Below are 12,876 nucleotides of genomic sequence, written 5' to 3'. Positions count from 1 at the left end.
TCTCAAGTCATGGGAGGAGAATCTGCTGGTCTGCCAAGAGCATAAGACTGCCACCATCTACGGGCTCTACCCTCTAGTTGAAAAAATAGCAAAATCAACCCCATGGGATTCCAATATCCTCATGTTGTACAGTCTATTCTTGCAACGATCAATGAAATCCTGTGGATCCTCATGTCGCTCACCCCCGAAGACAGGAGGATGTAGTCTAGTCCATCTGTCCAATAGTTTCTGAGGATCGGCGGCTACAGCTGACCTGGGCTCAGGTATAGCTGCTGTCAATGGCTGGACTCCACCCACGGGTAGTGCACCCTGGGTCTGATATACAGCAGCTGCATGTCCATGAGCCTGCGCGGTAGGGGTCTGTGCTCCCCCGCCCGCCTGAGATGTGGCTGGGTCTGCCAGAAATAAATCGGCCTGAGTCATATTGTCCATGAATCGCAGCATACGACCCATGACATCCTGAAATCCCGGTGCAGATGTGAAGTCCACCGGAGCTGGCTCTGCCACAGGCACCTCACCCTGCTCCTCAATAATGGGATTCTCTGCTGGATCCACTGGCGGCATAACCGGAATAGTCCTGGGACGTTCTCGCCCTCTACCACGGGCTGGAGCCCTCCCTCGGCCTCTGCCTCTAGCAACTGGGGGAGTAGCTCTTCCCTGATCTGGAATCTCATTAGAGCGTGTTCTCACCATCTGTGAGAGAATAAGAGAAGGATATTTAGTACCACATCAATTGCACGATAGAATATGAAGAAAGGTAGTTTCCTAACACCATATAGTCTCTCGAAGATAAGTACAGACGTCTCCGCACCGATCCGCAAGACTCTATTAGGTCTGCTCATAACTTGTGAGACCTACGTGAACCTAGTGCTCTGATACCATGTTGTCACGACCCAAATTTCACTTATAGGTCGTGATGGCGCCTAACACTACAGCTAGGCAAGCCAACTAATAAGTCAATCGTACATTGGTTAAACTTTTATTCCAAGAAAATAATAAAAATATCAACTTCTACCAATGTGTGTGCCAAGACCCGGTGTCACAAGTGCATGAGCATCTAATAGATTATATAAAACTCCAAATACTGTCTGAAATGAAATAGACAGGATATAAATAAAAGAAGACACACTGGTAGCTGCAGAACGGCTCAGAAAGGCAGCTCACCACTATGTCTTGGGATGACGTGGGTATGTGATGATAGGTCCTCCACTAGTACCTATCTCAGATCCTGCACAAAAAGTACAGCAAGTGTAGTATGAGTACGTAAACAGCGTGTAACCAGTAAGTATCAAGCCTAATCTCAAAGTGGTAGAGACGAGATGGCCGACTTTGACACTCACTATGGGTCAATAATAATTAAAATAAAATTAGGATATTCAAATCAGCATGATTTACAGAATTTACAAATAATTTATTTAATCAGCAGAAATAATCAAATTCCTTCAAATGTAACAATTCTCAATATATTAATTAAATTCCTTCAATTCAAATAAATTCTAATTTATCAATTAAATCTCATTTACAGGAGTAACAATTAATTCCTAAACAAGCAAGAATAATAATTCATTAAATTCTAAGGATTTTTCAATTTATTACTTAGCTTCACAAGCTGAAATAAATTATTAAAGTATCGTGTAATTATTATTATTAAGCATGATTTCTGCCGAGGACGTACGGCCCGATCCAGAGTGTCGTATACACTGCCGAGGGACGTGCGGCGCGATCCATAGATGCATCTATCCTACCGAGGCGTTCGGCCCACTCCACAAGAAAGGAGGACATTTTCTTATGTGCCTCCGGAAGGAGAGTATATTCATTATAAGATGAATTTGGGAGGAGAACAATTTCTTTTAACAATTAATTAATTTAAACAGACAATCAAGCCTATGAGATTTCCATCCTTTAATATCTTTATCTAACAATTCACAATATATTCATATAGATATCAATTAATATAAATAAATCAAAGAATACAATTTACACAAGTAAAGCATGCTTTGAGTCCTAAACTACCCGGACTTTAGCATTGATAGTAGTTACGCACGGACTTTCTTCACCTCGTGCGTACGTAGTCCCCCCCCTCCTACGTAGCCCCCCCACAATTAGCAACAATTATTTAATTTTAATCACCTATGAGGTAATTTCCCCCTCACAAGATTAGACAAGAGACTTACCTCGTCTTGCTCCAATTTAATCCATAATTTTGCCTTTTCCACGATTATCCAACTCTGTCTGGCTCGAATTTAGCCAAAATAATTCGATACAATCACTAAAAATTATAGGAAATAAATTCTATAAGGAAATACTATATTTTTAATAAAAATTCCAAAATTAATTAAATATTCGCCCGCGGGGCCCACATCTCAAAATCCGATGAAAGTTATGAAATCCGACAACCCATTCAATTACGAGTCCAACCATACCAGTTTCACTCAAATCTGACTCCGAATCGATACCGAAATCTCAAAATTTCGTTTCTATGAGATTTCTAAATGTTTTTCAAATTTCAATCTCAAAACACTAATTTATAGTGAAAACAATGATATACTTGTATATGTAGACCAAATCCGAGTTAGAATCACTTACCCCAATGTTTTTCCCTTGAAAATCTGCCAAAAGTCGTCTCTGCTCAAGCTCAAGTTCGTCAAAAATGACAAATGGGACGAATGCCCTCTTTTTATAAAACTGCCCAGCAGCCTTCGGAACTGGTCCTCGAACTGGGTCTCGATCGCGGCATCAAATATGTGCCTTCGATCAGGGCATCGAGCTTGGGTCTCGATCCTAGCCTCGAGCCATACCTTCGATCATGCCCTCGAGCCTTGCCTTCGATCGCGGCTTCGATCACAGGCTCGAGCCTGGACCTCGGTCATGGCCTCGATCAGGGTATCGAGGTTGGGCCTTCGATCATATCCTCAATCATGGCATTGATCTTGAGCCTTCGATTGTGACCCTCGATCTTGGGTCTCGATCCTGGCCCTCGAGCCTTGCCTTCGATCATGGCCCTCGAGCCTTGCCTTCGATCATGGCCCTCGAGCTGAACCTTCGATCATGGCCCTCGAGTTGGACCTTCGATGATGGCTTCGATACACTAGCTTGAGCTTGTACCTCGTCAACCCTGGGCTCGATATCTCGGCTCGATCACAGCCCAGAATGTCCAACAGAAGAGAAAAAATTGCAGCAGCTTTTAACTCAAATTTTTGATCCGTTAACCATCCGAAACTCACCCGAGTCCCTCGGGACCTCAACCAAATATACCAACAAGTTCTAAAACATCATACGAACTTAGTCAAACCTCTAAATCACATCAAACAACGCTAAAATCATAAATCATACCCCAATTCAAGCTTAATGAAACTAAGAGTTTTCAACTTCTACATTCAATGTCGGAACCTATCAAATCAACTTCGATTGACCTCAAATTTTACACACAAGTCATAAATTACATAACGGAGCTATGAAAATTTTGGGAACAGGATTCCGACTCCGGTATCAAAAAGTCAACTCCCCGGTCAAACTTTCAAACTTTAAATTCCTATTTTAGCCATCTCAAGCCTAATTTCACTACGGACTTCCAAATAAAATTCCGATCATGCTCCTAAGTCCAAAATCACCATACGGAGCTGTTGGAATTATCAAAATTCTATTCCGGGGTCATTTTCTAAAAACGTTGACCGAAGTCAAACTTAGCACATTAAGGCCAACTTAAGGAACCAAGTGTTCCGATTTCACCTCAAACACTTCCAAATCTCGAACCAACCATCCCCGCAAGTAATAAATCATTACAAGCACCTACGAAAAGTTTTATTTTAGGGAACGAGGTTCTAAAAGTTAAAATGACTGGTTGGGTCATTACAGTATAATTAATAAAAAATTATTTTTGTACATTATATACAAGTATGACTAGGTGTTGGTCAAATATTGACCAATTTTCGACCGAAATCGATCGGATTTTTTTTGTTGTGGGACCACTATTTCCGTTGTCAGAAATATTTTTGTTGACTTTTGCGACCAATTTAGCAATTTTCGACTGATTTCGGTCGGTTTTTTTTCCGACCGATTTCGGTCGGTATGCCTTGGACGAAATATGCCAGTTTTCTAATAGTGTGCTAATATTCTGAGTCTGTTTCATAGAAATATAGGATTTTAGTAAAAAATAAAGTCTTGAGGCGGGTTTTGCTTAAAATATGTTTTAGTAACCCCTTACTTACCAAAGATCGGTGGGGTGGTAAATATTTTTTTATCATTAATCAAAGATCTCGAGTTTTCTTAGAAGGGAATCGTTAATAACAGAAAACGTTTAACCCCCAAAGTTAACTTCTCTATGTGACTTGGAATTAGTCGGGATTAGTCAGGACTCAAATCAAGTATTGAGGGTCCTGTCTCTATAAACAGTTTACAGAAAAACATTTACTTGAAAGAAGAAAGGATTCAAAGCAATTAGAATGATGGATATGTTCCACCAGTTTATGACCAAAATTTACTCTTTTTCTTTTCTTTTATTTTCTGTGGTTAGAAAATGGTCAACCACTCTTTCACTAGATTAATCATACATCATTCTATTTTAATCATTTACTTGCTATTGTGTTTTAGTGATTTTTGCCTTTAATCACTCCGTTTTTGTTCCTTCATGATCATGTGCAGCCTCAAATATCTGAGCTTATGATTACTCTTCACCTAAAACCTATAATTATTTAAACATAATTGCCTTTTGTTAAGTGAAACTGTAGAAATTTTAAAGGACTAAAGCCAAAGAATTTAACAGATAAAAGACAAATTAACTACTTCTAGAAAAGCAAAAGAAAAAGTAGTAACAACTTTCAAATCTTGTAAAAGTATATATATATAAGCTATATACTATACTATATATACTATACACTTAGTATACTAAAAAAAATAACTAAGCATATATTTACATTAAAATGTAATCATAATTTTATTCACTTGAAATAATTTTTTTATTGATTTATGGAATCCTTATTTAATGCACTCTTTTTTTCATAAAAAAGAAAGAAACAAACAAACAATAAAATTGATAGATTAGTAAATAAATATTCCACGGGAAGAGAAGTAGTGGGTTTTTCCATGGGAAAATAATTTTTTATTAAAAGTTTTCAAATATTTCCACCGATTTCGATCGGAATTTGAAATTATTTTCTTGTCCCACATCGGTTGAAATAGAAAAATAATTTTTTATTAAAACTTTTTAAAAATTTCGACCGATTTCGGTCGAAAATTGGGAAATAGTCTTGTCCCACATCGGCTGAAAGATGTGAGTTTTTCCATCTTATAGGTTGAGCTTTGATGCATATAGTCCAACAGTTGTGGACTAACAAAAAATAAGCAAATATAGGAAGAGTTGTAGTTAATGCTTAGTAATAAGATTTAATATTCTATATTTAGAATTAGAATTCAATTAAATAATAATGATAATATATACTAGTACTAATTACTAATATAGTAATAAGATATAATATTGTGGTGCTATGATATCTCGGGCTGGGGAGTATACATGCGATACAAAAAAATATATATCTGGAATATTTCTAAAATTATTATATATTTAAAATTCCGACCGATTTCGGTCGGTATTTTGAAAATTAAATAAAAAAAATTTAATTAATAACGACCGATTTCGGTCGATATTTTGAAAGAAAAAAAAATTTAACTAATTCCGACCGGTTTCGTTTGGTATTTTGAAAATTAAATTAAAAAAAATTTAATTTATACCGTCCGATTTCGGTCGGTAAATGTAGTTTGACTGTCAGTCAACGCATTGAAATTTCCGGCCGATTTCGGTCGAAACACCTTAGCGACCATCATTTTTCTGACTAATTAAAAGCGGTCAGAAATCGGTCGCTTTTTCAATTTCTGACCGATTTCGGTCGGTGTTCCAAGACGAAATTAGTCAGTTTTTTAGTAGTGGCATTTTATATTTGAATGTAGAACTTTAATTATATAAAGCATCTTCGAGCACCCCATATCACTACTGAAAAATTGATCTACGGTAACGCATGAAAAACCGTTCCCATAGACTGTTAAACCGTTGCCATAGCGATATTGGAACGGTGTACAACCCGTTCCATCAGCCCGCGTGCCTATAGGTCTATAGGAACGGTTCTTGCAACGGTTTGCATCGTCGTGACTATAGATACGTCTATCACAATGGTTTTCCCTTTCTCTGTTGGAACGATTTAAAACCATTACTATATTGTTTATACAACGGTTCTTAATCGTTACCATATTATTTAATGCAACACTTATGTAAGCTATTGTTACGGTTATGTATGGATATAACAACAGTTTCTTAAATTATCGTAACGGTTATATTTGTATTTGGAACGATTTATATATCATTTTGGAACAGTTTATAGGACCTATTATAATAGTTTGCATTGTCTAATGGAGCGTCATTTGTGTCTTATTGCAATGGTTCTGGTAGGTTATTGTATCAGTTCAGTTAAAACCAAAATATAGCACCTGTTATAAATAAATATTTATATATATAATAAATTATAATAACACTAAAATTTAAATACATCATAAAATAAAACTATTAATAATATAAAATTACCCATCAAGCAAATAATATCCATAAAGCAAATGTTCTACCCCAAGTGCATAAGTTTAGTACATTTCAAGAGAGTAAGTTTCAAAAATATTGATAACAAAAGATTCCTAGAACATTCATCTATAACAATTCAAAATTCATCTCAAGTAAGGTCTAGTTCTTCACTGCATTCATCATCCATTTCTTGATCTACTCCACCTACAAAATAGGATAAATAAAGTTATTATACTCTTCAAGAGAATCCAGTTTAAGAATACTGATAGCACAAATTGCCATGAAAAAAGAAAAGAACATGAAAAGGTAACATAAAAAATTCAGAATGCTTGGAGAAAGTGTAAGAATTAACATCCTATATGATTTGTTATCACATGACCAACCCATAAGAGAAACCAAATGTTAAAAACACACGTGAAAAGCATCTGAGAGTTCCAAAGTCTTTTTGGTTAAACCCAACCCACTGCCAGCAGTGAAGCCTCACCAAGTAATATGATTGTTCCCAAAATCACATTCAGATATTGATCGCTATTGAAATATAAAATCCAAATTTATGACAAAGTTTCACTAATGCAGATAATCTCATTACATATGCTTCCAGTAACTCTGCATAAGCCAGTTGTTATACCAATCGGCGACCACCACAAAGATTGTATATTCAAATAAAACCAATAAAATAATAACTTCATGTTAAAATAATAAGTGAGGTGGGAGGTGTTAACTTAAAAATGTAGTCTTTTTTATGAGGAACTTAAAAATGCAGTCTTTCTTGTTGAGTCCTTTACTTTAGCTCCTAATTCTTGCAAGCATTCAATTAATTCATGTTTACTAATTCTTGCAATCTGGTGCAATTACAGCTGAAGCAACTGATGTTTTTTAAAAAGCTGGATATGAAAGTGTTCAAATTGCTGCAAATTCCAGTAACAATTCTGCTGGGAATCTTGATGCATTTGTAGCTAGATTGAATGCCTATAAATTGGGCAACAATGATGAGAAGAATGTGGAGGAAGGCTGGACCACATTAGCTTGCAAAAAGACTGCTGCAACACTAAATTCTGCTAGTCGCGACAAGGTTTTAGAAATTTTTACTGTAAATGTGGTTGATAAGGGGGGGCGCTGATACAGTAACATCAATGTCCCAACATGTACAACAACTCAAATGTCGAGATTGGATAGTGGTTAATCGTTCTCATACACCACCTAGCACAGCAGAGACCCTAGGGAATAGAAATCAGATTGTTGCAGCAAGTTCAGCAGCTGCACAATGTGATGATTCGAATAAATCAGACGCTCAAACATGTTTTAAACTTTGAACAATTAGCATAAAGATACTGTGGGGATTTTGCAGCGGAAAGAGATAAGTGCAAGTTCAAAAAATAAGTAAGAGAGCTTTCCAGGCGGTGCAAAAACCTAGCAAATCGTGAATAATTCTGGTGTTCCAGTAGATGTGTCAAAAGTCATGTTCCAGTTGGTGTTATCAAGGCAGTGGTATCTACTGAAGCCACACCAATACTGCAATTCTCGAGTCTAGAATTAATTAAAATGATCAAAGAATCCCAGGCAACTATGTTGATGCATACCACTCCCCCAATCGAACTTTCCACCATAGTAAATTGGATATTCTAAAATCAATTAACTTTATAGTAATAATTGAATATAAATAAGACTTTTTACCCAGAATATCTTCTCTCTCATGCAACAACTTTATCAATTAGCACAGAATTATGCATCGACTATACAACAACAAAGAGCCTGCAAGGTAACATAAATAATATGCATCATAGTAATGACACTAGCTAGGCAACCACAAAATTACGCAGTGACTAAGTGCCATAGGCAAAGTAAAAAAATTACTAGACTATTCAGACTTTGCGAGAGAGAAAGAGAGAAGTGGTAGAAGAAGCAGCACAAGGAAGGAGGAGAAGAAGAAGAAATAGAAGAAAATGTATAACATTTGGTACATACTGACCTTGATTGATACTACCAACATATGGTCGATTGTTTAGTTGAACAATAACTTGTTGTGCAGAGGAAGCTTCTACAGGTGAACATGCACTGAACCTTAGCATGTCAGGATCAAGTCGCAAATCTAGGTTCAGACGCTGAAGTCGTGCGACGACGTTCATTATAATATTTTGTTCCATAGCACCCTTTTGTTCGTTCAACTTTTCCTACATTCTTTGTTGCATTCTCTCTTCCATTTTCTCCATTTTATGTTGCATCTTCTCACCAGTAGCATCTAAAGAAGATCCAAGATTCCCTTTTTGCCCTTTTAATATAGTCTTGGTAACCCCTCGTCCATACAAGCTCACGCGACCTGGATGTTCATGTCCCATGACTGATGCAAAAATGTCAACTGAATGACTGCCATCTTCACTTTCTTGAGTTGATTGTTGTAACGACCCGGTCGGTCATTCCGAGAGTTGTAGCCCTATTTTCCCCATTTCTACTTATTTATGTGTTGTTCAACTGTATTGAGTCGTATCGAGTTGGTAGGTTTGGGTTCAGAGTAGATTTGGAGTGAAATGAGACACTTAGTCTCTTAATTAGAAAGCTAAGTTAGAAAAGTCAATCGGAAGTTGACTTATGAGTAAACGATTTCGAACTTGGATTTTTATGATTCGGTTAGCTTCGTTGAGTGATTTTAGACTTAGAAGTGTGTCTGAATTGTTATTTGGAGGTCCGTGGTAGAATTAGGCTTGAATTGGCGAATGTTAGAAATTTGGCGATTTTGATCGGCAGTGAAAAAATTAGGTATCGGGGTCGGAATAGAATTTCGGAAGTTGAAGTAGGTTCGTAGTATCATTTGGACGTGTGTGCAAATTTTGAGGTCATTCGGACGTGGTTTGATAGGTTTCGGCGTCGTTGGCGAATTTTGGAAGTTTAGAAGTTCTTAGGCTTGAATCCGAGGTTGAATTGGTGTTTTGGTATTGTTTTGGGCATTCCGAAGGTTCAACTAAGTTCGGATAGTAGTATATGGCTTGTTTGAATTATTGGTTGAGGTCACGAGGGGCTCGGGATGATTTCGGATGGGTATCGGGGAGTTTGGAAGTTGGAAATTTCATAAGATTAAAGTTTCAAGTGAGTTCGCACAATACCTAACTTCAAATGAGCATAACTCTTATAATACGAAGGTTTATTACCTATCAAACGAAAGGTCTATGTGTCTGGTTTCCAACGCTTCAAACCGTTCTTCATTTGGACATTCCTACAAGAAGTTATGACTAAATTACCAAAGTCTGGAAAAGTGCAATTCTGCGACCAATTCTGCGATCGCAGAAGTAGTTATGCGACCGCAAAATGGTCGCAGGCCTGTCCAGTGAAGCCCATTTCTGGGCATCGATTTTGCGGTGTATTTTGCGACCCGCATACCCATTTTGCGGTCCATTATGAGATCGCAGACCTGCTTTCGGAGGGTTAATTTTTCTATTTTCATAACCCGAACCCATTTTGATAAATAGGATTTGGGACTCATTTTGGAGCAAAAATCTGACATTTTTTTGAGAGAAGGGAGATTGTTCTAGAGAGAGGAAGAAGCTCAAGTTCTTTGTTCATCAAGATCTTGTTCAAGCTTTGAAATCCAACAAGAAAATATCACAAGATCTTCACCCAAGAGGTAAGGTTCTAACCCCTAGTCTTCAATTTCGAGTTTGGGTAAAGATGAGTGATTAAGAGTATGATTCTTGGGTGTAATAGTATCATTTATACATATCAATAAGGTTTATGGAAAGATTGTTGAATTCAAATGGGTATAGATTGGGTTGAAAATGGTAGAAATCTTCAAAGATTTTAATTAAAGATTTGAGGGTCGAGTTGATGTCGGAATTTGGTGAAATTTGTATAGTTAGACTCGGGTGAGGACGAGGTTTGTTATTCTGCCATTTTTGACTGGTTTTGAGACGTGGGACCGGGGGCCGGGTTTTGACCGATTTTGGATTTTTGGCCTATTTATGTAGTTTTATTGTGAAATTAAATTCTTTAGCCTATGTTCATAGTAGTATTCTGATTTTGGTTAGATTCGGAGCTTTTGAAGACCGAGTCCAGAGACAAGTACATCCCGGAGTAGGATTTTACGCTGCTAAGGTAAGTAGCTGTTTTAACTCTGGCTTTGAGGGTATAAACCCGGAGATTTGACATCACGTGATTGTTTGGAAGTGACACCCACGCTAGGTGACGGGTGTGCACCGCGAGGGATTGAGACTTGGTCCGTCCCATGAGGCCTAATGGCTATTATATGTGGTTATGCGTTTATTTATTCTTGAACTTGTTTGCCTTCATGTTAGAGATCATGCTTAGGCTTTATTCATGCTCACATTATTTGCACTCAGTCATAGATATTATTGTACATATTTACCTCAGTCCCTATTATTTTGTTGATATGCTATGATACTTGACGTGGGTTGTGTTTCCCTTAATTGTTGATGATGGTGAGGCTAGGGAGGTATATGACTGAGTGAGGCCGAGGGCCTGTTGTGAGGTATTTGATTGAGGCACATGAGTTGTCCTTGCGGATTCAGGTATTGATACCATAGCGCGTGAGTTATCCGCGTAGCACGTGAGTTGACCGTGCGGATCCAGGGATTGATATTATAGCACGTGAGTTGTTCGTGCTTAGCGCTTGGGCTTTGGGAGCCCCACCGGAGTCTGTACACACCCCCAGTGAGCGTAGGTACCTATTGAGTGCTGAGTACGAGTGCTGAGTGCGAGTGCTGAGTGCCGAGTGCTGAGTGATGGAGTGACATTGCTGTGAGGTTGCATTTACTTTTGCTGTTGCTGCATTTACCTGTTAATTTCTTAGTGGCATTTGTTGGTTTTATGGAATTTACCTGTTTATTCATGTTTATTGTAAATTGTGAAAATAAATAATTGGACTGTTTTGCTTAGCTCGTCACTACTACTCAGTTCTTTAGTTATTTCTGTTACTACTGAATCGGTTGTACTAATACTACACCCTGCACTTTATGTGCAGATCCAGGTGAGTTAGAGTGCGACGATCGTTGAGTTCATGCCGGCTATATTTGGAGACTGCAAGGTAGCTGCTAGCGTCTGTATGACCTTGTTACTCCTTTTATCATTTCTTCTTTTGGACTGTATTGATAGTTAGATAGTTTTATTTCTTAGTTCATAGATTTAGACTCTCATGACTTAGTGACACCCCGATGTTTGGGGCTCGTTTCCGTATTTTCTATAATTATATTTAGAGTTGATTTAGTTTATGAAAGATTCAAATGTTCGAAATATTTTATTAAATTCTTATAATCGATTTAGTAGTAATATTTTGGGAAATAGGCTTGCTTTGTAATACGATAGGCGCCATCACGACCATGGTTAGATTTTGGGTCGTGACAATTGTATTCTCTCCATTTCAGCCTACAAACCAAATGCGAGAGAAAAAAGTTTAAGTAAATAAAATTGAATCAATAATTAAGAAAAAATAAATAATCACGGCAAACTTTAAATTAGAAATTTCGTACAATTTTACTAATCGTATTGTCATATGAGCTTTTGTATACTCGACCAAGTTATATAACCGTTGCGGAAAATACCGCTGCTATAGGTCCAATTTCTAGTAGTGTATTAACTCTCTCTCTCTCTCTCTCTCTTTCTCTCTCTCTTTATATATATATATATATATATATATATATATATATATATATATATATATATATATATATATATGAGGAAATACTTAATTCCACTTTTTAAACTTTGTGATCACAACTGAGCTTGAATTATTAGGGTCGAAATAATCCGGTGTCATGCAGAAGCTAGTAAAACAAAAAGCTTGAACGACTATAAATCATACAACAAAAGAGAAATATACCAAAAGAGACACAAACATTTAACATAGTTCGGTCAATTGACATACGTCCACAAGCGGAGATGAGTAATTCACTATATAAAATAGAGTAGAAAATATCGAGAGAACAATCTCACAAAGAGGCAAACACAAGTGTCACGCTAACACTTGTTCCGAAATTCTCCCCCCTAAACAAGATTCTCAAACCTCTTATGGCTACGTTGTGGATGATGCTAAATGAGAAGGAAGGGTGCTCAATTTATAGAAGTCTAAACCTTTTCTTACAATAAAAGAGATTAGCCAAATATGAGAGATTTATAATATTCTTCTAAAAGAAGAAAAACTCAATTATGGTAAATATTGTCATTTCCTTTTAGAGATAAGAAAACCAAATATGGTAAGAAAATTAGGACAAACACGTGACATGAATTACAACTTTACAAGCTATATTTCTCTCATGAAAATTAAAAATCACAGATTTATATGAAATTCCGTTGAACAAACAGATCGAATT

The 12,876-nt window shown here is 37.0% G+C and overlaps 1 long non-coding RNA gene across 2 annotated transcripts; it reads right to left on the bottom strand.

Moving 5' to 3' along the window:
- Nucleotides 1-6,567: 6,567 nt before the first annotated feature.
- On the bottom strand, nucleotides 6,568-12,081 carry LOC108948192 (uncharacterized). Of its 2 annotated transcripts, XR_011413407.1 has the most exons (3): nucleotides 12,037-12,081; nucleotides 8,532-8,933; nucleotides 6,568-6,766 (listed from the first exon to the last, which is right to left on the bottom strand). It is a non-coding gene; the product is annotated as an uncharacterized lncRNA (long non-coding RNA). The 2 variants fall into 2 exon arrangements; XR_001972857.3 differs by lacking the exon at nucleotides 12,037-12,081 and having other exon boundaries at nucleotides 8,532-8,950.
- Nucleotides 12,082-12,876: the final 795 nt, after the last annotated feature.

The sequence above is a fragment of the Nicotiana tomentosiformis genome, chromosome 2 (genome assembly GCF_000390325.3).
Source record: "Nicotiana tomentosiformis chromosome 2, ASM39032v3, whole genome shotgun sequence".
NCBI classification, from domain to species: Eukaryota; Viridiplantae; Streptophyta; class Magnoliopsida; order Solanales; family Solanaceae; genus Nicotiana; species Nicotiana tomentosiformis.
This window is presented reverse-complemented; position numbering and strand designations above follow the sequence as displayed.